Source organism: Gopherus flavomarginatus, chromosome 21, assembly GCF_025201925.1.
Source record: "Gopherus flavomarginatus isolate rGopFla2 chromosome 21, rGopFla2.mat.asm, whole genome shotgun sequence".
Classification (NCBI taxonomy): domain Eukaryota; kingdom Metazoa; phylum Chordata; order Testudines; family Testudinidae; genus Gopherus; species Gopherus flavomarginatus.
Genome location: NC_066637.1, coordinates 22,282,978 through 22,308,351, shown reverse-complemented (window position 1 = coordinate 22,308,351; position 25,374 = coordinate 22,282,978). Strand labels below are relative to the sequence as shown.

At 51.3% G+C, this 25,374-nt stretch overlaps 1 protein-coding gene across 1 annotated transcript in view; it reads left to right on the top strand.

Moving 5' to 3' along the window:
• Window positions 1-2,883: 2,883 nt before the first annotated feature.
• The window catches only part of ALPL (alkaline phosphatase, biomineralization associated), a 95,171-nt gene continuing 72,680 nt past the window's right edge, over window positions 2,884-25,374 (top strand). Inside the window, exon 1 of the mRNA XM_050931226.1 lies at window positions 2,884-2,970. The gene's annotated coding sequence lies outside the window, so the exon portion shown is untranslated. The remainder of the gene's footprint in view (window positions 2,971-25,374) is intronic.

The following is a 25,374-nucleotide window of genomic DNA, read 5'->3' as shown; positions in this document are numbered from 1 at the left end:
GGGAGTGGACCACATCCACCCTGATCGAATTGGCCCTGTCAACACAGGTTCTCCACTTGTGAGGTAACTCCCTTCTCTTCATGTGTCAGTATATTTATGCCCTGTAACCAGACACGACTCACCCCCGCAGCGCCTCCTACTGGTCGCTTTGGGAATTACTCAAATTCCAGCTCAGAGCATCCTCTGCAGGCACCCGGTGATCTGCCTTTTGGCTACTGGCCCCATGTCCCTCCCTGGACCCCAGTGCCCCTTTTATGTGGGGTTCTGCCCCCCCGGCAGTAACCCCTTTTCCTTAAGAGTTTCCCCTCCCTGGGAACCCCCCACCCTCTATCCCCACTTTGCCTCAGTGTAGGCTACTGCCAGTCATTGTCTAGCCCCATACCCTGGGGCAGACTGCAGTATCAGCCACTCATCATCAGCAAAGAGGTTTGGACCTGCTGCCTTGGCCTACCCCTGGGTTGCACCCTACAACCCCAGTACCTCCCAGCCCAATTCCAGGCCACAGCCTGGGGCCCTCCAGGCAGGAGCTCCCCAGCTCCTCCACCCCTCCCCTCCCCTCCCCTCCCCAGTACCACTCCACCCTAGGTACCTGCTCTGGTTCTCAGCAACCAGGCCCTTCTCCCTCTACAGGCAGAGGAAGACTGTCTGGGCTCCTGGCTTCTCTGCCCTTATATAAGGGCCTGTTGCTCAGTTTGGGGTGTGGCCCCAGCTGCTGCCACTTCCCCAATCAGCCCAGCCTAAAAGGCTGCTTTCTCCAGCCCCCAGCCCTTATCCAGGGGCTGTTTTAACCCCTTCAGGGCCGGAGCAGAGATCCACTCTGCTACAGCCTGCATCAGTAATTTTCACTCCATGCATCTGAAGAAGTGAGTTTTTTACTGATGAAAGCTTATGCCCAAATAAATCTGGTAGTCTTTAAGGTGCCACCGGACTCCTTGTTGTTTCCCCAAGATAATGACCTCTCAAGATAGCGATGATGTGAGATAATACTTTGGCAAATAATGCATTTTAAAAATCTTGGCCTATTAGGAAATGTGTATTTATGTAAGTTTCCTAGCCACAAATCTAGCATTCTGGAGTGAAGTTACTAAAACATAGTCCAACAAACATATGCTCTGGCCGCTGTTGTTCGTTGTGCCACTGTTCATTCCATCCTCAATGGCCCTGCACCATTACCTTCTGCTGCCACCTGCCACTGTAACCTCTGCGAGTCGGTCTCTTGAGGTCCCACCAGCTCTCAGCGATTTCAGCTCTCAGGGGGGGAACCTCGCTGCTAGTGTAGGCTGGGCTGTCTCTTCCACAGAAATACTGTCCCACAGCAGCAGGGTGACCAGATAGCAAGTGTGAAAAATCAGGGTAGGAGTTGGGGGGGTAATAGGAGCCTATATAAGAAAAAGCCCCAAATATCGGGACTGTCTCTATCAAATTGGGACATCAAGTCACCCTGCACAGCAGGTCTAAGCACTTAGAACTGGCTATCAGTGATTTCAGCTCTTGTGGTCACTTAACAAACCGAAAGACTCTCTATGGAGTCTAATCAGGTCTCTCTCTAAACATGAGAGAGGGGCTGGTCAAACAGAGGAGATGGCTCTTAGCAGAGCCCACACCACCAAGCAAAACATCTGTGCACCTCCCTCTGTCTTCACTAGACGATAGCATCCAGACCTCCTGCTTAGGGAGTGCAGTTCAGTTGAGGGTGACCAGTGGTTAATTTGTAATGGAAGAGGTGCTGGGGCTCAAGCAAGTTTTTTACTTTCATAACTGATGTGACAAGCCCAGAGGTCCCAGGGCTATGAACTGCCGAGCCTAGAGGTGCTGGGGCTCAGCCCTGGCAAGCCTTAGCACAAATTAAGCGGACAGTCACCCCCTCATTCAGCCAGGCTAAGCACAGTTCTTCTGCCCTTTACTCTTACAGTAAGCAGGGGCGGCCTGTGGGAGGTCCTCCGAAGTCGTGGGGCCAGTGGACCCTCCACAGGCACGCCACCGAGGGCAGCCTGCCTGCCGCCCTCGCGGCACCAGCAGAGCGCCCCCTGCGGCTTGCCGCCCCAAGCATGCGCTTGGTGTACTAGGGCCTGGAGCCACCTCTGACAGTAAGGATAACAACATTTCATGACCCCCACATTCAGAATGATTTGTCACCCAACACCAGCCAAAACTGATCACTTGGGCAGCACAGCTGTGTCTGCTGGATACCCAGTCAGAGCAGGTGTGTGCATGTAAGTACAGTTTCCACCCCCCCACACCCCAGGGCTCATCACTAGCTGTCAGGGAGAGTTCATTCAGACCTTGCTTGCAAATCATAATAGGCCAATATAGCCGAAACAAATGTGCAATTGTCACAAATAACAGCTGTGCGAAGAAGCTAGTCTTTGTTCAGACTTTTCAAACCCATTGTGCTGGCTCACATACTGTGTATGCTTTATCCTGCTTCAGTTCAAAGTGCCCTTGGCGGGAGGGGCTGGGGAAATCCCTGGGGGACCCGGTGCGGACAGGGCAGAGTACACGGCCACGTGCAGACGCCGGGCTGTCTGCCCCCTCGGAGCCAGCCCAGCCAGCCCAGCAGGGGGCAGCAGTGTGCGCTCTGTCCTTTGATGTGCGGCTAATCAAGGGGGGGGGAGGAGCAGAGCCCGCGACCTCCCCGGGGCTTTAAATAGCCGCCGGGACTCCCAGCCCCAGTGCGCGCCGCGCGGAGACTCCCTGCCGCTGAGCTGGACGTTGCAGTGTCCGCAGCGGGACCCCCGCAGGTAGGAGCCCGGCCCCGGCAGCGGCTCGGCTCGCGCAGGGCTGGGGGGCGTTTGGCTCATAGCCGAGCCCCCCCCGGGCGCTCCCATCAGCTGTTCGCTGCGCCAGGGGCCCCGCTTGGCCCTGCAGCCGCGTCCCCGGGAGCAGAACTTCCGACGGGAGTTCTCCGGCCCGCGGGCTGCGCTGCGCAGCCCAGGCGCGAAGCCCGAGTCCGCCGGGGGATCCGGCCATGTGAGCCGCTCGCTGGCGGGGCTGGATCTGTTCCCGGGCTGCTTCTCGCCCCGCACCCACGGAGGGTTTTATCCCTCCTGGCTCGGCCGGGGGCGTGCGGGAGGGCGGTGGAGCCACAGCGGGGCGGGGTCTGCACGGAGTCCGGGAGTTAGCAGGTCGGGTGGGGACCCCCCCTCCAGCGGTGCCCTCTGTGGCCGTGCTGGGGAATCCCGCAGCTACAAGCGAGTTGCTACTGACCTGATTTGGAGGGAGAGAGATGTCGGAGGCTTGTGGCTGTGAGCTGGTGCCAGGTTGCCCTTGGAAGCCCTCTCCCAGTACTGGTCCTCCAGAGAGTTCAGGGGAAGTGTTGTGGGCGATTCCCAGCCTGTCTGGACACTGCTTTGATGCTGTTGGTCTCATCCTGGGGGGCTGGGCAGCCCCCCTTTGCATGGAGAAAAGGTGGGCAGAGAAGTTGGGCTGTTGACGACAGGGTGTGTGATTTGCAGTTAGTTCTGCCCCCACAGGAGGTTCTGGCTCAGCTACTGGGTTCACATGCCAGCCAGTGGGTTTGCAAGGAGTTGGGTGGGCCTCAGGCCTGAAGTGGGCTCCCAAAATGCCAGGGCTGTCACCCCCTGCCCTCCCATGACAAGATCTAATAGAGTGCAAAATAACACTTGCAGAATTGGGGCAGATGCTCCAAGAAAACCACCCCTGGGAGGGAGGATGCAAGATGCAGAAGGGAACTACCAAGGCTGAGGATTGTGTGCTAATGCACTGTACCAGCCTCTCACCAGTAACTGATGCTCCTTATAGTTCTCTCTCTGTCTGGGATGAGAGGCAGGTTGGTGACCCAGTCCCCACAGACTGATTGGAGGGAGTTTGGCCCTGGGGGATGACCAGGACTTATCTTCAGATGCCGGTTGGAAAGGTTCCCAGGGCTGCCTAGAGGATTCAGGGTGCCTGGGGCAAAGCAATTTCGGGGCCCCTTTCCATAAAAAAAATTGCAATACTATACAGTACTATATTCTCGTGGGGGCCCCTGTGGGGCCCAGTGCAAATTGCCCCACTTGTTCCGTACCCACGGGCAGCCCTGGGAAAAATAAACCACCTGCATCTCGCACAAACCCAGTTTTGAGAACTTCTTTACAAGGTATCACTGGTTCTCAGCATCAGCTAGTGCTAAAAGGGACTAAAGCTCATTAAAAGGGTTGGACAAATATTTTCTGTCAAAACTTCTTCTGGATGGAAAACTAAGCGTTTTTAAAAAGCAGAAAAATCATGGACAATGTCTGCTTTCCTTCAAAATTCGTGTATTTTTTTTAATTGAAAAGCTGAAATTAGTCTGCCAAAACCTGAACATGATTTGGGGTTTCAGAAGTGTGTGGCCAAATATTTGCTGCTTGCCGTGTTTGATTGTTTAAAGAAACAATGAAGTTCTGATTAAAAAAAAAAAAATCCAAAACCTTTGAACTACCTCAGCTTGTGATCAAATGCCTGAGCCCATCCAGTCAGAGATTTTTCCAGGTTTCTGATACTCTGTTGGCTTCCTTGACTCATATCTGTCTCCATAACTTTGGGTTCATTTAGGTTAGAACATAAGAACAGCCATACTGGGTCAAACCAAAGGTCCATCCAGCCCAGTATCCTGTCGGCCAACAATGGCCAATGCCAGGTGCCCCAGAGGGAGTGAACCTAACAGGTAATGACCAAGCGATCTCTCTCCTGCCATCCATCTCCACCCTCTGACAAACAGAGGCTAGGGACAACATTCCTTACCCATCCTGGCTAATAGCCATTAATGGACTTAACCTCCATGCATTTACCCGTTTCCTAGAGACTAGCTCCATGGGGTCCCTCACAAACTGGAGACGGTCACTGTGGGTTTGTCTTTAGTATAGCTTATGTACATACTCCACGAACCGAGCATTTGAGCTTGTTCCAGAATCTGGGATGAGCCTATGTTGTGAAAACTGAAATGCTGTAAATAGCACATGCATGTGAATGGACAGAGGGTGCTAAAATTAAATTAACCCAGGGGTTCTCAAACTGGGGGTCAGGACCGCTTGGGGAGTCATGAGGTTATTACTGGGCATTGTGAGCTGTCAGCCTCCACCTCAAACCCCGCTTTGCCTCCAGCATTTATAATAATGTTAAATATATGAGTGTTCTCAATTTATAAGCGGAGTGTTGCACTCAGAGGTTTGCTATGTGAAAGGGGTCACCAGTATATAAAAGTTTGAGAACCACTGAATTAACCCCTCTGAAGCCTCAGGGAATGTGTGTGTGTGTTTGGGGGTGTCTCCTTGGTAGGGTTGGGAAGGATATTGCTCTTCTCATGTGATCCCTCTCCCAGTGGCTAAATTTAAATAAAGCTACCCTCCCCTGACATGAATCTCCCTATAGCACTGAAATTAAATCTAGACTATAATTTAGCATTTGAGAAGTGAAAGGGATGGTAGCCCTAATGGAAAAGCTAACAGCTTGGCTCTTCAGCAAGCCTCAAACTGCTGAATGAGCTTTAGAGTAGGGAAGGCTGTGCCTCCCAAATAGCTGGCCCTGCCCCTTATCCAACCCCCATCCACTTCCTGCCCTCCGACTCCCTGACCCATCCTGCTCCTTGTCCTCTCACCGTTCCCCAGAGACCCCACCCCTGTCCCCTGACTGCCTTGACCCCTCTCCACCCCCCTTCTGAGTCCTGACAGATCCCTGGAATGCCCATGATCTAACCCCTCCCTGTCCCCTGGCTGCCCCCACAACCTCTGCCCCCTCCCTGTGACCTGACTGTCCCCAGGATTCCCTGGCCCTGGCCCCTTGCCCCTGGCTGAGGCTCCAGGAGAGGGGTGGAAATGGGGGTCAGGCTGGGGAGGGAGCCTTAGCCATTCTCGTGGGGGCCCCTGCGGATCCCAGGGCCTGGGGCAAATTGCTCCACTTCCCCCTCCCTTGGTGGCCCTGAAGGTTTCAGTCCAGCTGGAGCGCTGTGTGGATGAGGCCCAGGTAGGGGAGGTCTCTTGGAACCCCCCCTGTGTCCAGGCCTATCAGGACTCTGGGCACAGCTGGATATGGACTGAGGAAATGAGGCACTAAGGAGAGCATGGGCATTTCCTGCTTAGCCGTTAGTACTGCCCTTAGAATCCTGTGCCGCCTTCTTTGAGGCTAGGCTCCCATTTCAGTGTCTTGGCCCATGCAGTGCAGAGCAGTCCCAGGTCCAGCACCATGCAGTTTAGGGGACCTGTGAGTGAATGGGGGAGATATACACTTTATGCAAGAGATTCCTCCCTCCTCACTCTGCAGATGACTCATAGGCAATTCCCCTACTGAGATTCCTAGCCAGAGACCTCCCAGACAGTCATTCAAAGCCACAGCCTGATCCTAAGAGGCAAAGCTGCTGCTGCCAAGGGACAACCCCTCCCCTCCCAGCTAAAGCCTCCTGAATGATCCAGGGATCTCCCACAGTAGCTAGCCCTGCTCCCAGCAGACATGGCCATAAGCCAGCTCTCGCACTCCCACTGCTCATGGCTGGCTCTTACCATCTGACTTTTGGCAGGTTTCTGTGCAGGCTGGTTAGTACCATGAGCTGCATGTTTGTCGTGGGTTTGAAAGCTCTATGGAAAAGAGCACACTTTTTCCAAGGAACTTGCCACGTTGCATGCTGAGCTCTGGGAAATGTCTCTCCCAAAGGGAGCTGCTGGCTTTGGGAAAACTGGCACTTTAAGTGCCTAAATGGGACCCTGAGCACTTTAAGGAAATCTGCCCCACACGTGCTGGAGTCTGACCTGGACCATGCCAGTGCAACTCCATTGTTGACAGCAGAGATCCTTGAGACACAGTTTGTTCCCTTGCATTGCCCAGGTTTCCCGGTTTGGCGGGCTGTATGCAGTGTGTTCTCATATTGACTTTGTGGTACTGTGCTAGGCTCTATATGAACATATAGGAAGAGAAGGTGCCTGCACCAAAGAACTTCCACTCACGCTGTTAATGTCTGCAGTGTTGTTCCCAGCACCCAACCAGGGAAGTGCAGGTCACATGCCTCACTGCGCCCCTTTACCTAGAAAGGTGCTTGTGCTGTCAGGCTTGGAGGTAGGAGGCCTCATTCTGATCTCACACTGCTGGGCATCCATTGACTTCAATGGACTGACTTCTGACTAGCATCGCTCTCAGAAGTGGCAGAACAGCTTATCTCTAACTGTTCCCCTGGCTTGCTGATCTTTATAGGGCAGTGCACTATGTTCCCTGGCTGGGTTATTTTAACTGGTCTGGGCGTGTGGGGGGGTCTCTGCACTGTCCTTTGTGGGCAGTTAATTTAATGTGAGGCTGCACTGAATCTGCATGAGGCACCAGATGCTGCAATGACATGCATTTTAAAAAATCAGTAATCGATTCAAATTAAATCTTAAGAGTGGAGGTGGGAGGAGCTTGTTTCTAAAAATGCCCTGACCTCACTTGACCCCTGAATATTTGTTTCTGAGTTTCCGCCCCTCAGCCAGTCTAAGTGTAAGTTAGAACAACCTGGAGACCAGAAGGCTGCAATGCCTCTCAGCATCGGGTCAGACAGGAACTGATCCAAAGTGGGTCCAGGGGATCTCTGCCCTCGTCATCAGTTCTGCAGCTGCATGCTCAGACTGTCTGTGGGATCGAACTGCTGCTGCAAGATCAGTCAGCAGTAGCTTCTCCATTCCACTGCTGGCTGGGTTCCCATTCTGCCCAGCTTTGCTGGGGCAGCTGAGCCCCAGCTGGCTTCCCACACACCTCCCCAGCTCTGCCAATGCTCTGAGTTCCTGAGCTGCAGCCCTCCAGCTCCAATCCGAGCCCCCATCTCTGTCCCAGCTTTGCTGAATCACCGTAGTCCTATGTGAAAATTCTCCAGATGTGGCTGGCTTTTGGCATAATGTTACTTTCTCTTGGAAACCAGCCAGGAGGGGAAACTCTGCCATGTTTTCCTTGCTTTCTGATGATGGAGATCTCCCACATTGTCATTTGGGGCACCTGGACCATGGGGGGGGGGGGGGGCTCCCCCCAGTGTCCCTGAGCTAACACTGCTGCATGAGCCATGGGACTTTGTCAGCCAGATGAGGAGAAGGTGGTGGAGCAACCTGCAGATCCTCATCCTGGGGTGGGGCATACTCCTGTCTGATGGGTTGCATCCTGCTCCCTTCAGCTACACTGGGCCCCATATTTGTCCATTGATGAGGATGATGCAAGGGTGGGTTAGGGGGAGGCTTTTGTGCAGCAACAAGTGGTGCAGAGGATACCCTGATCTGGGGGACGCTGGGACTTCAAGAGGTGTTGTGCCTCCTGAAATCCCCCTGGGCAGCTTCCACTGGAAATGGAGGTATTCAGTTGCTTCCTAAATTGCTGCACAGTGTTGCTGCATGCTGTTAAACAGTTACCCTGTTCTGAACCAGAGGCAGTTGTGTTTCACGAAGTGATCTTCGTCTCGCCAACCGTATAGCTGTTATCTGTCCTCCTTTTTGGGAACCTCTGGGATGAAAAGTACAATACAAATGTGCAAAGAGAAGCAATAATCCAGAGGCCTCATTATAGAGGGAAGGGAATGCAATTTTATCTCTTTAAGAAGACTCTGTTTTGTTTCTGTCCTTGCTATAGCACCCATGTGGGCTGGAGCAGTTGCAATAATCTTGGTGTTTCTCTAGCAATCTGCAAAAAGCAGAAAACTGGCTAGGAAGGTGTCAACTTCTTGCTGTCCATGGTATCTCCAAACACCACTGGCATGATGTGCTCGTGCCTTTGGAACATGTCAGCTTCAGGAAGCTCTGCGTTAACAAGCACATAGTTAAAGAATCAACACAGTAGTTAGGATCCAGTTTTCCAAACTGGGAGGGTGCTTTGGGTGCATACACTGCTTTAAACTGAATGGCAAATGCAGGCCCTTTCAGGGCCCTAAAGCCTGCATCATATGAGGTTTCATAGATATTAGGACTAGAAAGGACCTCAAGAGGTCATCGAGTCCAGTCCTCTGCCCCCAGTGATATCTGAGGTTAGACCACCTGGTAGTGCCTAGCCGATTTGTTGTTAGTGCTCCTGGAATAACACCTGATACCTGGATTGAGATAGGGAATCAGTGGACATTTTGGCCCTTGGAGCCGCTGCAGCTTGAGTGTTGCTCCAAAGGAAATAGCCTTCTCCTGCCAGAAACGTTGTTTTTCAGTGCTGCTGTAGCGCTTGTGGTGGAGACACTCTAGGTCATGGGAGAGAGCTCGCTGGTCTGCTTAACTCTTGCCTCTGCGAGAGGTGGTAGCTATGCTGGCAGGAGAAGCTCTCCTGCTGAGGTAGCGCTGTCTACACTGGCAGCTAAGTTCATGTAACTTATGTCACTAAAAGGGGTGGATTATTCACAGCCTGAGTGTTGCAGGTTATACCAAAGTAACCTGTAGAGTAGCCAAGGTCTTAGTGAATCACCCCTGCTGGCAGTCAGAGGGGCAGGGGCATGGAAGCACAGCTCCTTGGTTTGATGGTGCTGGCTCCCCACTTCCAGGGTCTGCACCCTCAGTCTCTGAGGCAGGGAGGGGAAGGGAGGAAAGTTGTCCTGCTGCTGAGGCAAGAACAGGACAGACACTGCACAAACACGCTGTTTCTATCCCTGATACTGGCACTGCTTGGCAGTGAAGTCCCTCTCTCCCCCCCCCTCCCCCAACTCAGGAGCAATGCTACCTATTCCTGAGCATCAGCTACTGGGATCTCCTTTAGCAGCTAGTTACGTGTGCTGACATCTCTGCTATAGAGCACTCCTGTAGCATAGTTTCTTAACTAGATCTCTGCTCAAGCTTTAGCAACTGCAGTGATTGCAGTGCGAGGTGAGCATCTGCATTCAAGTCCGCTAGTGGGGTGGTTAGACAAGAGGAGGAATGTGTCTGCAGTTGAGTGCTGCATTTGCTCTTGGTTAGGGTTACCAGATAGCAACTGTAGGGGGGAAAAATGGGATGTGGGGTGGGGGTGAGGGTAATAGGTGCCTATGTAAGAGAGTCCCCCAAAATGGGACTGTCCTTTTAAAAACTGGACATCTAGTCACCCTACCCTTGGGGGTAGGGTTTTTGGCCTTCAGAGCAGTGCTTAGGATCTGCACCTTCTCACTGCTCTATGCTGGGGTAGTCACTCTGGGGACACACATTGATCTCCATTCAGTTCCTAGGGGTGCCCACATTTCCTAGGGTCTCTACTCACCACTGCTGGGGCTGCACTCCAGGTTGGGAGAGGGGCACTGGAGACAGCACCACTCATCCCTAGAGAGTCCCTCCAGGACATGAGGGAGACACACTGGTGTGACAGTCAGGGATGCTTGTCTTGCCACTGCTGTGCTGTATGTGCTGTGGGGACGGAGCTATTTAGCCTCCACTGTTAATCAGCTTCTCTTTGCCTGCCCTGGATGCTGTCCCCAGGCCAGGAGCGACTGTGCAGCACTGAGTAGGTTATTACTTGCTCTAGACCAGGGGTCGACAACCTTTCAGAAGCGCTGTGCCGAGTCTTCATTCATTCACTCTCATTTAAGGTTTCGCGGGCCAGTCGTACATTTGAACGATTTTAGAAGGCCTCTTTCTATAAGTCTATAATATATGATAGTTTAGTTATATGTAGAGTAAATAAGGGTTTTAAAATGTTTTAAGAAGCTTCATTTACAATTAAATTAAAATGCAGATCTCCCTGGGCTGGTGGCCAGGATCCAGGCAGTGTGAGTGCCACTGAAAAATCAGCTTGCATGCCACAGGTTGCCTGCCCTTGTTCTAGAGAGAGGCAGCAGCTGTGGAGATGGCGCAGTGAAGCATGCTCTCCGTGTGACTGGACAAAATGGGTCTCTGTGGATTGCAGGTTGGGGGAGAATGGGCCAAGGGAAGGTTTTGCAGGTGAATCCGCAGCAATATACCCTGGGATTGCTGAAAGGTTTCCTGTTGCTTCAGCATTAGTAAGCAGCCTCTGGTGCAATCTCCTCCAAGCTGTTACACTGGGTCAGCGCAATGACAGGAATGCTAGTACTTCCCCAGAGCCTTGGCCTCAGAGCAGTGCCTGTCCCAGCTTGGCTTCGTGGTCAGCAAATAGGGAAGGATGAACTGGTGTGCCCCTTGGGACACCTGGTTGTGATGGCTTCCTGCCAATGGAAGAGTGGGGTATGCCTCAGTGCTAAGTTGACTTGAGCACACTGGGGTTTTCTAAGTAACTCTTCGTCCTGAGCTTTGGGGGCAGCGACTGAGGTGAGGGTGATGGAATGGGAGTTGCTAGGAACATTGTGATGGCAGAGGGAGGAGCAGAGCTGAATTGGGCAGGAGCCCTGCTGATGGACACTTGGGTGGGATTTAACTACTCTGCCCCTGTGGCCTTGCACATATCATGGGTGGGTGTGTCCATATCCATACAGTCTGCACAGAGCTGGCTTGGCTAGCCCAGTGCTTTCTGTGGCACAACTCTTCCACGTTTCCATTCTCCCTCTGGCACAGGGTCAGAGCAGAGATTGCCCCAGAAGCAGGGCTGGTGCAAGGATGTTTCGTGTCCTAGGTGAAACTTCCACCTTGCTCCCCACCCTCTGCCCTGAGGCACCTCCCCCCGCCCCAGCTCACCCCTGCTCCGCACAAGAGCATGCTGTGGCCCCTTCACTTCTCCTGCCTCCCAAGCTTGTGGTGCCTAAGCTGATTGGCGCTGCAAGCCTGGGAGGTGGGAGAAGTGAAGCAGCTATGGTGTGCTCAGGGAGGAGGCGGGGCAGGGGGACCTGGGGCGGGGAGTTCCCCTGCATGCCACCATCCCCCGCCCTTACTTGCTGCAGGTGGCCCTCCCCATGCCCCTCTGCCCCAGCTCCCTCCACCTAAATGCCAGTGGTGACTGGGGAGGCCGAAGATCCGGCTGCAGCAGTTGCTGCTGAAGAAAATGGCACCCCCCCAAATGCCAGTGCCCGAGGCGACCGCCTAAGTCACCTAAATGGTTGCACTGGCCTTGCCCAGAAGGGAGGGGGGCAGAGTGAAAGTGTGCGTGTGGTGGTGGGGGGACGGGAGGAATTGGCCAAGGAAGGACTTCCCCATAGTGTTTTGTGACCCTGAAGGCCACTGCAACAGGAGTGCAAGATGCCAAGGCCACCATAGCCCCCAAATAGGGGAGACACAAATCGCCCTCTATGTGGGCAAGTGCAGGGCTCTGTGCCCCAACACAGGAGGAATCCCCCTGACTAAGCACGTGTCATGGAGTTTGCCAGGACAGTGAGAGGGCAGGGGATGTTAGCGTTATTGTTGCGTTGCTCAGATCCGTTTGTAAGCGATGCCTCTGACTCGCCTTTGACACTTCAGGCCATTGCAACACAGTGGTAAGAGTTCTGATGCCATTTGCATTAGGACTTGCAGCTGCAGGAGGATTTCAGAAAATCCTGCTTGTGGGCAAAAGCCTGGGGATTGTCTCCATGGCCTAGCCCGTCACTTGGCAGCCAGGGATTTGTGAGAGTCTCCTCTTTGATGGAAACTAACCTCGACAAGTGAAGGCTGGTGGTAGAATGTGACCCACACAGTTGCTACAAGTGGCATTACTGCCTTCACCAGGCAGTAATGCCATGTAGGCTCAGGCTATAGAAGACCCATCTAGCTCACTGTCACCTTTAAAGGTATAATGGTGGCTGACAGTTCACTCCACGCTTTCACTTGCGATTGTTACAGTAATTCCAGACAATGCTGGAACAGGAAAGGCTAGGAGAGAAAATATGTGGGGTTTTTTGTTGAAATTTTTTTTTACATAAAGTATCTCTCACTCTTTTTCCCTTGCAGTTAGTCATGTCCTCTTTGGGGCTTTGTCTAAGCACACAGACTGCATGATTCTGGTCTGGCTCTGCTGTACTGCTTTAACTAGGCCAACATCCTGCAAACTTTGTGTTTAGACAAAGCTCTACAGAGGACACTGTCATTGCAGGTGTGATTTTTGTACAGTCAGTCATATGGGTACAAACTCTGGGTGGGATTTCACACCGCAGCAGGGGAGAGATTTCTGTGCTTAAAATGGGGAAGTGGGATTGGGAACCACAAACATTGAGAAGAGGTTCTGGGGCAGCAGTATTGCCCAAGCACTTAAAGATTGCAAGTCCCCCTCATCTGCCCCTCCACCCCCAAATGAGATTGTTTTAAAAATCATGAGGTGGTGTTACTGTGGGTGGTGGTGTGTGGGGCGGGGGGGGGGGGGGAGGAAAGAGTCTTTTTATTGAGCTTCTGGTTTCTGAGCCATTAAGCTTGAAAACTTGCCTCCGTTTCTTGGCCACCATGAAAACTAGAAAGTTGAGATTCTCGCATCTGCTGCTTGGTGGCCTGTGGGTAAGGATACTATAGCCAAGAGTCTTGGGTTCAACTACCAGGGAACTCCTGAAGGTGGAAGGGGCAATTATAGGACCTTTAATTTTGGATGAAATTCTCTGGCCTGTGTCGTGTAGGAGATCAGACTAGATGGGCAGGGCAGCGCATTCTTTAAAACCAGGATTTAACCCACAGTCCCAGCTATGCAAGCAAATGTGGTTCAAAGAACATGCCTGAGGGTTTTGTGTATGGCTGGTAAGGGGGTCTGTGCAAAAACAGAGTGGGTAGACCTACAGAGTATATATAACCGTAACGGTCCCATTCTGAATCTCTTTCTTACTAGCTAAAGGTCTCATTTCTTTTTTTCCCTCCCATCCTGCTCCTGTACACATTTGCACTACTTGCCGCATGAATGTAAATAGCAGCATAGCTGCAGTTGCATACATAGTGTTGTACTCGGCATGGCTAACCCCTGTCACTACCCATGTGATTGCAGCTGCCTTGCTGTCTATACTCATGCTAACATGAATGTACGTACAGTCCTGAGAATCACATCCTTAGCTCTTAGAGTACATGTAGCCTGTGACTCCCGGAGTGGAAATATTACAAAAATGCCCCAAATTGCAAGAGTTGGCAACAAGCAAACACTAGGAGCTACTTGCAATCTGGCCATCTTAAAGCCAAAAGGTATTTCAAGTTGCTTCTACTTTCTCTGCTCAGAGCCCTGGGGCCACTTCAGAAGAGTTCAGCACCCAATGTGCAGAGCCTTCTTGCAGGCCTGGCCCGAAGAGTCATGCTGGGGGCTGAAAGGCCCCAAGTTCCTTTGCGGGTTGAACTAGATGACCTCCTGAGGTCCCTTCCAACCCTGATATTCTAGGTTCTTTGACAGTTTGGTTTCTGTTACATTGACTGTCAACACTGGCCATTGTCATGCTGTTCGAAAACAATTGCAACTGATCTGGGTGAGATTCTTTTGCAGGAGGTCAGACTAGATGACCTCAGCTGGCCTTGAATCCTACTGCATAAAGTATATGGAGGAGGGTTGAGTTTTGGAGGCAGGGATTGCATGGGCCTGTAGACGCCCTTCACCCTTTCCAGCTTCTGCTCATAAGTCTCCTCTTCCCATCCGCCTTGCAGGTGGTGACAGAGTATCAGACCAACACACTGAGGAAGTGACACTCACCATGCATATCCTCACAATCCAATCTGAGCAAGTCTCTTACCCTCTTTGCCAACAGTCTGCCTCGCCCTAACCCCATCCCCTTCAGAATATGAGGAAGGTGCTCAGCTCAGTGTGACTGCTCAGTTCAGCAGCTGATCGTTCTCTCTGAGGGAAGTGTGTGTGGCCAGCTGTGAGGGCCTTCCCAGCATGCGAAGGATAGCCCCGAACAGGTCCCTGTTTGAAGGCATGCTTTCCATATCCATCTGCATAAAAGAGCTCACTGTTCTCTGGAAATGAGAAGGATCCAGGACTCCTGCTGTAGTGGAGACACTCCCTTGAAGAATACCTGATGAGTCCCAGAGCTTAATGCTAGCATAGAAGTTTAGAGTGTTGGGTGACTAGCACAGAGAAGATTCTGAGGTGGCAGAGGGTAGCTTAGGTGGAGCTGAAAAGGAAGCTATTATCTAATTAGTAGTTGCAGTGGAAGTGTGAGTTCTCATCAAAGTGTCATGCATTAGACTTCCTCTTAGCTGACCTAAGGAATCCTTTTGAGCCTGTTATGCAAATATTACCTTTTTTGCATACAACTTCAGGTCAAGTTCATTAGACACATCTCCCTGGTGTGTCACTCTGAGTGGAACCGTCTTTTTGCATATCAATTGCCCATGTCACTTCCTCACAAAGTTTGCTAGGCTGTTCTTTCCTGAAGGGGGAGTTTGCATCTCTCCTTGAGGCCACCTTAACACACAAGAATTAAATTCATGACTACATACATGCATCAAATATGATGACTCCAGACTATCGCACCAGCATGTCCAAAGATGGCCCAGTGATGGTGCCCTTCATGAAGGCAAAATGGGGAGTTTCCACAAGTGTGCACAACCCCCCCCCCCGAACTTAATTCATAAACCTATAAATATCCTAACCTTCCCTCTCCTGCATACCCTTCCTTGCTGTCTCCTCGTCCTGAAGGCGCTGGATAAAGATCTGGAGTGCACCAAGATGGACCAGGTTACTGTAGTGAGTTGCTGAGCTTGTAGCTCTTCCTCTCAGGATCCCTAGAAGTATTCTGGAGGGCCAGGGGGTCTACACCAAAAACATAAACATTCTGCACACAATATTAAATTATGTAGTGTTATTTTGACAAATAAAATTTGCATAATCAGGCCAATTTCAATTATTTTGATTTATTTCAAAATACCTTTAAGCAAGTATGTCTGTAACAGTTCAGACAAACACAAATTTCCGCAGCAGGAGAGAGTTAAAGAACCCCTGTGACAACCCAGTTCCTGTTTCTCTGCCCTCTTCCTCTCCCAAAGCCTAGATGGGGAGGTCAGCAGAAGTGAAAGTGGGCCGGTACAGAGTACCAATTTAAAAAAAAAATTGCTGATACACTGCTGCACTTAAGTGGAGCACCCAGTACTGGCTTTCTTTCACCTCTTTGGGCTGCATAAAAAAACGGTTTAAACTCCGAGCTAATAAAAGCTTGGAAAGGGAAAACTCCGTCACATTAGTTTCTCTCCTCCCTCCTCCTCCAGCCAGGCTGCCAACGCGGCTAGGCTCTGCATCCTCCCGACCCTCGCACTCAGCGGGGTGGCAGTGGCTCCCCTCTAGCTAGCAGCAGGGGGACTGGGTGAGGGAGAAGCCTCCCCAGATACCTGCTGCCTGCATAGGAACCATTTAAATTTAGCTGTTCGCTCTCTGGGATTAGGGGCCATTTATGATATCCTTGTTAATTTCACTCACAGGTGTTGTGGGGGTGGGGGGGCAGGGGTGAGACCAAGGCAGGGGCAGAATAGAATAGGCATTTGGCTGCACAGCTTAAATCCAGAGCTAATAAAAGCCAGTGGAGGGGAAAACTCACTGTCACATTTGTTGGGGCTGGAGGAGCAGGGAGGAGAGAAACCACTGAGTGAAATTAACAAGGATGCCAGAAATGGCCCCTAATTCCACAGGTTGAACCAGGGAGTGAACAGGTGAGTTTATGCTGTTCCTATGCAGGCAGCAGGCATCCTGGGGAGGCTTCTCCCTCAGCCAGTCCCCCTGCTCCCTGCTGCAAGCTAGAGGGGAGCCACTGCAACCCCTGCTGAGTGTGGGGGTTGGGGGAAAATGGAGCCAGCCTGGCTGGCGGAGGAGGGAGGACAAGGAGAAAAAGTGACAGTGAGTTTTCACTTTTTCAGGCTTATGCCAATAAATAAGTTCTAGTACAGACAGTACTGGTGGTGGTAGCTTTATTTTCTATATCGAAGTCATGCAATGGGAGGTATGAAGTATGTAGGAGAGCTGGGTTGCTTACCTCTGGACTGTGCCAGTAAGAAATGTACCTCACTTTCACCCTGGCCCCGTCCCTTCTGGGGCAGGGCAGGGGGTGGAGCAGCAGAGGTGGGCCCTGTACCTGTGAGAGTGGTATTTTACTTTCATGCCTGGAGGTCAGACACCCACAACTTTCCTCTTCCCCTGCCCCCCATCCCCTGGAGCCCAATTATGCCCCCCAGGCAATACACCCAAACTCCCTCTCCTCAAAGCCCAGCTGCAGTGCCACCTAGTCCAGGTACCCCACTGACTCCCCTCCTCCCCCCAAGCCTAGCTGTGGTGCCCCTCCCTCACCCAGGGATCCAGAGGAAGAAACAGCTGGATACTCAGTCCCAGGCTTGAATGGAGTTTCCTGCACACTGCTGTCTCCTTCCCTTAAGTCATGTGGGAAACGAGCTGCCAGGAACTCTCTAGCTTCCTCTCCCTCCCGCCCTCAGCGTCTTCTATTTGTGAACTGGGCTCTGCTGGGTCGAGTGGCCCCTAGTAGCACTGCAGTCCATTTCTGTGGAGGAAAGGAAATTCTGCATGCACACCATTCATTTATGCAAAATTCTGCATTGTGCAGTGGTGTAGAATTCCCCCAGGAGTACTGGAGGGGACAGACACCTTCTCCTTGGCACATGTAGTGCAGCACAGCTCACTGCAGTGCTGCAAAGTAGGGCATGCCACCCCAGAAGTCTTAGCTCCTCACACGAAGTACTGTGTGGACGCAGGACATCACAGCAACTTGTCGAGTCAAAGGTCTGAAGGGACCATTATGATGATGTGGTCCGCCCTCCTGTGTCACACAGACCAGAGATCTGCCCACAAGTTGTTCTGTAGAGTGGCTACTGTCCCTTGTGAAAGGCTAACATAAGGGAAGTAATCAAGGGTGGATTGCTTATGTGAATTCTGGAGTGCAGACTTACCTGCAGTGAAACAGGCATCCTCCAAAAGATGCACCCAGTTAGCAAACGCACAATGAGAGTGCATTGGTGCGTTCTGATAACCCTGGCCCCAGATGCTGTATACACTTCACATAAAGGTCCTATCTATCTCATAGAATTGGAAGGGACCCTGAAAGGTCATTGAGTCCAACCCCCTGCCTTCACTGACAGAACCAAGTACTGATTTTGCTCCAGATTCTTAAGTGGCCCCCTCAAGGATTGAACTCACAACCCTGGGTTTAGTAGGCCAGTGCTCAAACTACCAAGCTATCCTTTCCCACCAAAGATATTGCAGTCTCAGGAATGCATTTTCCTTTAACATAACACTTTTTCTGTTTGGACATCACCCAGCCAATGGGGTCCTGGCACCCCCACAACACATCATAATAAGATAATCGCACCAACTGGAACATTAAAACAAAAAGGCCTGTGTATACAACCAAAGCCGCCTCATTCCTCTCTGGCTTTGTGGTATTCTTTCTATGGGGTTAGCTGCTGGAATTTGTTTTTCTGTTACTGGAAGGTGGTATCTCTGCATCCTGCTAGTAGCAGTTTTGTTTCTTCTCATAGGAAGAGCTGTGCTAATAAATGGCAGTTTGATGTTTGTTTGTTTTTTTGTCAATATGTAACAAACAGAAGCCTCAAATCACACTGGCATCAAGGGTGCATGGTGCTAAATAGGACAAAGTCTGCAGTTTTGAGACCTTGCTTGCATGAGAACATTCTAAACCAGTACAAACAGATTGATTTAAATCAATGCAACCTTGTTGTGTGGACTCTTACTTTGGTTTCAGGGTGCCTTCTAGTGATTGTATTACTATAAAGTACTCCTTTTAAACCAATGTAAAGGGGTTGCACTGATGTCAGTCAGGGCTTGTCTATGAATTATGTTTTTGGGAACAAATTGTTGTGGAATAACTATTCTGAAATATTTGCATCCACTTCCCTCTGAATGTAGGGTGCTGACTCCTCCCCCCCCCCCCCAAAAAAAAGAAGTGCTTAGCATCCCACTTGGGTATCCTGTGGTGTGTTGTCCCAGTGCTGGGCTCTGTGCATTCTAGTACTCTTCTCATGGGGCATTGTGGGATATCTGCTGGGAGTCACTGGAATTCTGGGACTTAGGGTCAAGCTTGCAAATTCCCATGATTCATGTAGCTTCTGAAGCTGGCAGGATTTTCACACTGCTGTCAGCCAGTATGCGCCACCAGTGTGAGACACTAATACACAGCAGCTGCTTGTAGACTGTCACTTTGGGGGCCAGCTGTTGTGCTACCAATCCAATTTTGCTAAGAGAAGGAAGATGAAGCTGAGCAGCTATTTATGCATGCATGATCTTTTCCTGGAATAGCTTCACTTCATGCAGTGTTGTTTTTGGGGTTGGAAAGCCAGTTCTGATGCAGTCCTGGGATGACCAGCAGTGGGGCAGAATTTAAAGATGACCAAGGCCGCTTTCCTAGAAATCTGCATGGTGCTCACCCCGGAGCTGCAGTGGCAGCAAGCCAACATAGAGCTCCTCTCAGCATGGAGAAACATGGAGCCAGGGCCATCGGGAGGCTCACCAACCCTGCTTACTGCCAGTCAGTAGCTACCCAATATGGTGGTGGTAGATCAGCCGGTGCATGGAGGTGTGCACTGCAATAGTGCTAATGGCACTGGTCATAAAGTTTGGCACTGCACAGGAGAGACTTGATGGATTTGCCTGCTTGGAGTTCTCCAATTGTATTGGGGTCACTGACCCCACCCCCCCATCATGCTCTCCAGGGACATGAAGCACCTCACTACCACCTGCCCTGAGTGTGAGGAAGCCTTAGGGTTCCCTGACTCCACCAGCAATGGGCAACACATGCACCTCCTTGAGGCCTACATGGGCCCTGCTGCTGTCTCCCTTCAGGTTAGAGATAGGCATGCTCTAACCCTAGCAGCCCCCAGCCCCTGTTCTACTGGACATTCACAGCCGTTGGCTACAAAGAAACAGCACACCCAGCTTAGCTGTTCCACCCCAGATCACCGCTCCGCATCACATGCAGCAGTGTGAGGGTTATGGACCTTGAAGCAGGGCCCGGGAGTCCCCAGGCAGCACGTGGCCCACAGGCAGCATCCAGCAGCTCCCTTGAAGGACTATCTTGCAAAGAGCTCCACTCACAAAGCTTCTGATTGGGGGACACATCCAGCCCCATTGATCAGCCGGGTAGTTCCACTTAAGCCAGAAAGAGGCACAGGAAGCTATCAAAGTGGGAATCCATGGCTGGTTGCTAATATGGATCATGACCAAGCCCTGCCTGTTCCTGTCATCCTTATCCCAGACACCCATCTGTTCCAGGTCCTGCTTTCCTGCCTCATTCCAGGTGCCTGCTCTTACCTCCCACCCCTGATGCTGACTCCTGCTCTGATCTTAGAGCTTGTGGGAGAGTCAGGAGCCCACCTTGGTTCCAGGCACTGGACTCTAACCATTAGTTATGACTGCCCATGCCCCAGTCCCTACAAATTTATTTTAACAGTGACTCAGGTGATAGCATGTAGAAGTATTGGAAACAAATAGTCACAAGTAAAATCATAACATTCATTCTAGAGCCCTGACTTAAATAACAAGATACTTTCATGTCTAATAAAGTATTGCTCATAGACTTTAGGGTCAGAAGGGACCAACATGATCATCTAGTCCGACCCCCTGCACAAAGCAGGCCACAGAACCCTACCCATCCACTTCTATAACAAACCCCTAACCTATGTCCGAGTTATTGAAGTCTTCAAATTGTGGTTTGAAGACCTCAAGCTGCAGAGAATCCACCAGCAAGTGACCCATGCCCCATGCTGCAGAGGAAGGCGAAAAACCTCTAGGGCCTCTGCCAATCTGCCGTGGAGGAAAATTCCTTCCTGACCCCAAATATGGCAGTCAGCTAAACCTTGAGCATGTGGCAAGACTCACCAGCCAGCACTCAAAGAATTCTCTGCAGTAACTCAGATCCCATCCCATCACAGACCACTGGGCATACTTACCTGCTGATAATCAAAGATCAATTGCCAAAATTAAGCTATCCCATCATACCATCCCTTCCATAAACTTATCAAGCTTAGTCTTAAAGCCAGATATGTCTCTTGCCCCCACTACTCCCCTTGGAAGGGTGTTCCAGAACTTCACTCCTCTAATGGTTAGAAACCTTCATCTAATTTCAAGTCTAAACTTCCTAGTGTCCAGTTTATACCCATTCGTTCTTGTGTCTACATTGGTACTAAGCTTAAATAATTCCTCTCCCTCCCTAATATTAATCCCTCTGATATATTTATAAAGAGCAAGCACATCCCCCCTCAGCCTTCTTTTGGCTAGGCTAAACAAGCCAAGCTCTGAGTCTCCTTTAATAAGGCAGGTTTTCCATTCCTCGGATCATCCTAGTAGCCCGTCTCTGAACCTGTTCCAGTTTGAATTCATCCTTCTTAAACATGGGAGACCAGAACTGCACACAGTATTACAGATGAGGTCTCACCAGTGCCTTATATAACGGTACTAACACCTCCTTATCTTTGCTGGAAATACCTCGCCTGATGCATCCTAAAACCGCATTAGCTTTTTTAACGGCCATATGACATTGGTGGCTCCTAGTCATCCTGTGATCAACCAATACTCCAAGGTCCTTCTCTGTTGCTTCCAACTGATGTGTCCTCAATGTATATCTAAAATTCTTATTATTAATCCCTAAGTGCATGACCTTGCACTGTTCACTATTAAATTTCATCCTATTACTATTACTCCAGTTTACAAGGTCATCCAGATCTTCCTGTATGATATCCCGTTCCTTCTTCGTGTTAGCAATACCGCCCAGCTTTGTGTCATCCGCAAACTTTATTAGCACATTCCTGCTTTTTGTGCCAAGGTCAGTAATAAAAAGGTTATTTTTAACCTTTTTGACATGGGGACACCAGAGCCTGCACCCTCAGCTGGAGCCCTCACCGCAACCCCCTGCCACCCTAGAGCCCCCTCCCGCCCTCCAAACCCCTTATCCCCAGCCCCATCACAGAGTGGGTCCCAAAACTGATCCTTGAGGAACTCCACTAGTAACCTCCTTCCAGCCTGACAGTTGGGGAGTTCACTGCACCTTGAGACCATTAATCCTTGTTACACAGACCAAAAATGAGCATGGGGGAGAGTTCAGATCCCCCTCTCACCCCAGCAGAGAGTGGTTTCTGACCTAATTTAGGGCTGGTTTCCTGAGGAAGCTGCACCTGTTTCACTTAAGGTGGGAATTTCAAGCTGTTTAGCAGAACTGGTGTAACCCTCCCCCACCGAGGGTTGCTAGGTGTCTGGTTTTTGATGGGAATGCCCGGTCGAAAAGGGGCCCTGACAACTCCGCTCAGAACCACTGACTGGGCAGTTAAAAGTCCAGTCGGCAGCGCAGTGAGGCTAAGGCAGGCTCCCTGCCTGCTGTGGCTCCCAGAAGCAACAGCATGTTCCCTCTCCAGCTCCTACGCATAGGGGCAGCCAGGGGGCCCTGCACGCTGTCCCCACCCCAAGCGCTGGCTCTGCAGCTCCTGGGAACTGCAACCATTGAGAGCTGCAGGGGCAGCGCTTGGGAACAGAGCAGCACGCAGAGCCACCTAACTCCACTTCCGCATAGGAACTGGAGGTGTCGGGGGACACGCCACTGCTTCCACGAGCTGCCTGAGGTAAGCACTGCCCGGAGCCTCCACCCTGACCCCATCCCGTGCCCCTGCCCTGCCCTGATTTTTCCCCACCCCACCTTCCGAACCCCTTGGTCTCAGCCCAGAGCACCTCCTGCACCCCAAATCCCTTATCCCCAGAGCCTGCACCCTCAGCTGGAGCCCTCACCGCAACCCCCTGCCACCCTAGAGCCCCCTCCCGCCCTCCAAACCCCTTATCCCCAGCCCCATCACAGAGCCCACATCCCCAGCCAGAGCCCTCACACCTTCTGCACCTAAGCCCCCTGCCGCAGCCCCCTCCTCCACCCTGAACCCATCGTCCCTGGGCCCACCCCAGAGCTTGCACCACAGCTGGAGCCCACAGCTCCCTCCGTTCTTTGAACCCTTCATTTCTGGCCCCACCCTGGAGCCTGCACTCAGTGATTCTGCAGCAATCCCATAGCTTCTGGTCGAGCTAGTGCACATCTTTTTAGAAAGAGACATCTGATCTTGATTTACAGACTTGAAGTGATGGGGAATCCACCCCATCCTTAGGTAACTTATCCCCATGATTCATTGTCCATCCTGTTAATCATGTGCACCTTATTTCTAGTCTGAATTTGTCTAGCTTCAGCTTTCAGCCGCTGTATCTTGCTCTGCCTTTGCCTGCTAGATTGGAGTCCTCTGCTATCTGAAATCTTATCCCTCTGTAGGTACTTGTAGACTGTGATATCAAGTCACCTCTTAACTTTCTCTGCAATAAGCTAAATAGATCAAGAGAGAGACTCTGGAAGGTTTCCCAGACCTCAGATCATTCTTTTAGTTCTTTTTTTATAAACCCTTTTCAATTTGTCAATCCCCTTTTTGACATGGGGACACCAGAACTGGACCAGTCACCAGTGATCTCTCTGATACACACAGAGCTAATATCACCTTCCTACTCCTGCTTGTTGTTCCCATCGCTTCACCTACTAGAGTACACTTTCAGAGCTGGGAATGTGGGTGTATCTGGGTTTGAGTTACATTGGCCCAGCTAGCTTGGGAGGCTACAGGACTGGAGTAGCAGGGGATGCTGCAGGTAAATAATGCCACATCTGCAGAGCTGGGGTGAGTGAAGTTTGTGGAGCACCTCTCCTTGTTGCACCTGACTCTGTCTGGGAGGGCAAGAGAATTTTATTGCTTATCTGAATGTTACAATTCCAAATTCAGTTCAGAGACACAAGGGCTGGATTCACACTGGGTTGGAGTATTGTCTCAGCTAAGCTCCCCAAATAGCACACACTGGATCCTGGAAGCCTGCAAAGGTGCTTGACCCCGCACCAAACTCATGCCTGGAGCCACCTGACTGCTGAAAAAGCATTTATGGCCAGATCTTTATAAGTCATCAGCTTCCCATGCGAGCAATGGTCCCCACAGTCCCTCTACCTCCCTTTCCAGTGGAGAAATCCCACCTTGCCCCTCTACTGAGAGCAATGGAGATCTCCGCTTCTCTCCCCCATTGAGAGCAGTGGGGAATTCCCTCCCCAGCCTGTTCTCAGTGGGAGCTCTTGGGTGCTGAGCTTGCTTGTAAACCTGGCCTCCAGCCTCTGCCCTGGGGCAGCCACGAGGTCTCTTTCAGCAGGACAGCTCCTGCCAGCAGGTGACTCAACATGGCTGAGTGTAATGTAGCCATCATTTGCAGAGATCAGTGGCCATTTCTGTGCAGATTCCTGCCCTCTGCTCCTCCAGGCCATGGGGTCCTGTCAGAACTTGGCACTGAGCTAACCTCCATTTTCCCCCATCTGTGAATTAGGGTGGAGGCCCACCTCACAGGAACTGAGGAAAAGTTAATACATCTCCAAACAGCAGGTAGGCCCTCAGCTGGAAAGCACAAAACCTCCCTCCATGCTATATAACATGCTCCAGCTGCTTGTGATTTGCCAGACCAGCTAGATCTCCCTGCCAGCTGGCATGGCAGGGCTCGCTCAGAGGTTTGTGCTGGGGATGCTGGTTAGTTCTCCCTCCTGCTGCTGGCTGGAGTTTTTGGAGGAGGCCTGGTTGTGCAAGGCAACTGCTATCCCCTGCCAAAATCCGTGCTACCCAGGAAGCAGTTACTGAGTTCCAAAGGCACCTCTGTCACTGGCACCCAGCAGGCTAATCGGAGGGAACTGAGTATTGTGGTTCTCCAGGCTTATCTCAGATCCTCTCCCTCCCCAGAGGAGATGGTGAGGGGGCGGGCATAGCTTGACAATGCAAAGAGTGTGCAGGGGATCCCCTCCTCCACCATGATGCTGCTGCTCGTGAGGTGAGGATAGCTTTCATTCTGCTTTGTCCTCCTTATCCATTCTGGGAGATTGCTGGGACATTAAAGAATATTGCTGGTTTATCTGTCCCCTTGCATAGCTAGTTCTGAGAGTGCTCGGGTGTTTGCACTGCAATTACTCTTTCTGTGTAGTGATTGGATCTTCACTCCAATGCTGTGGCATTCTTAGGTAGTGACTTGAACCATGGGTCATCTGTGCAGACTGAACCTGTGACCTACGCACAGGCCTCAGGGAGGAGGGGTGATGGTGCTGGGCATTTCAGACAGTGCAGTTCAGTTCATAGGGAGCTGGACAGGGAGTCAGGGGACTTTGGTCTATTTCCAGATGACCTTGGGCAAGTCACTTCAACCTCTCTGCCTTGGTTTTTCCTCCCTCACTCTGTCTGATCCATTTAGGTGCAGGCTCCTTGGAGCAGGGGCTCTCTCACTAGGGCTCCTTGTCTTCACTAGGAAAAAAGGGTGGAAAGCCATGTGGTAAAACCCCTATGCAGACAAGGCAGTTGCGGTTTCAACATACATTAGCAGGATGAGGTAGCCTCCAGGGCCCCCTTTCGTGTTTACTTCAACCTGCTACCACATGGGAAAACTAAACTGTCATAGCCTCACTAGGATTTTACTATGCATCTGACAAAGTGGGTGTTCATCCATGAAACCTTGTGCTCCAATATGTCCCTTAGCCTATAAGGTGCCACAGGACTCTTTGTTGCTTTTTACAGATCTAACACAGCCACCCCTCTGATACTTGACACTATGTGTAAGCCATCATGTGGTAAGACCACACCTTTCTTCCTACATGTGGATGCATCCCTAGTGTCTGTCCAACAC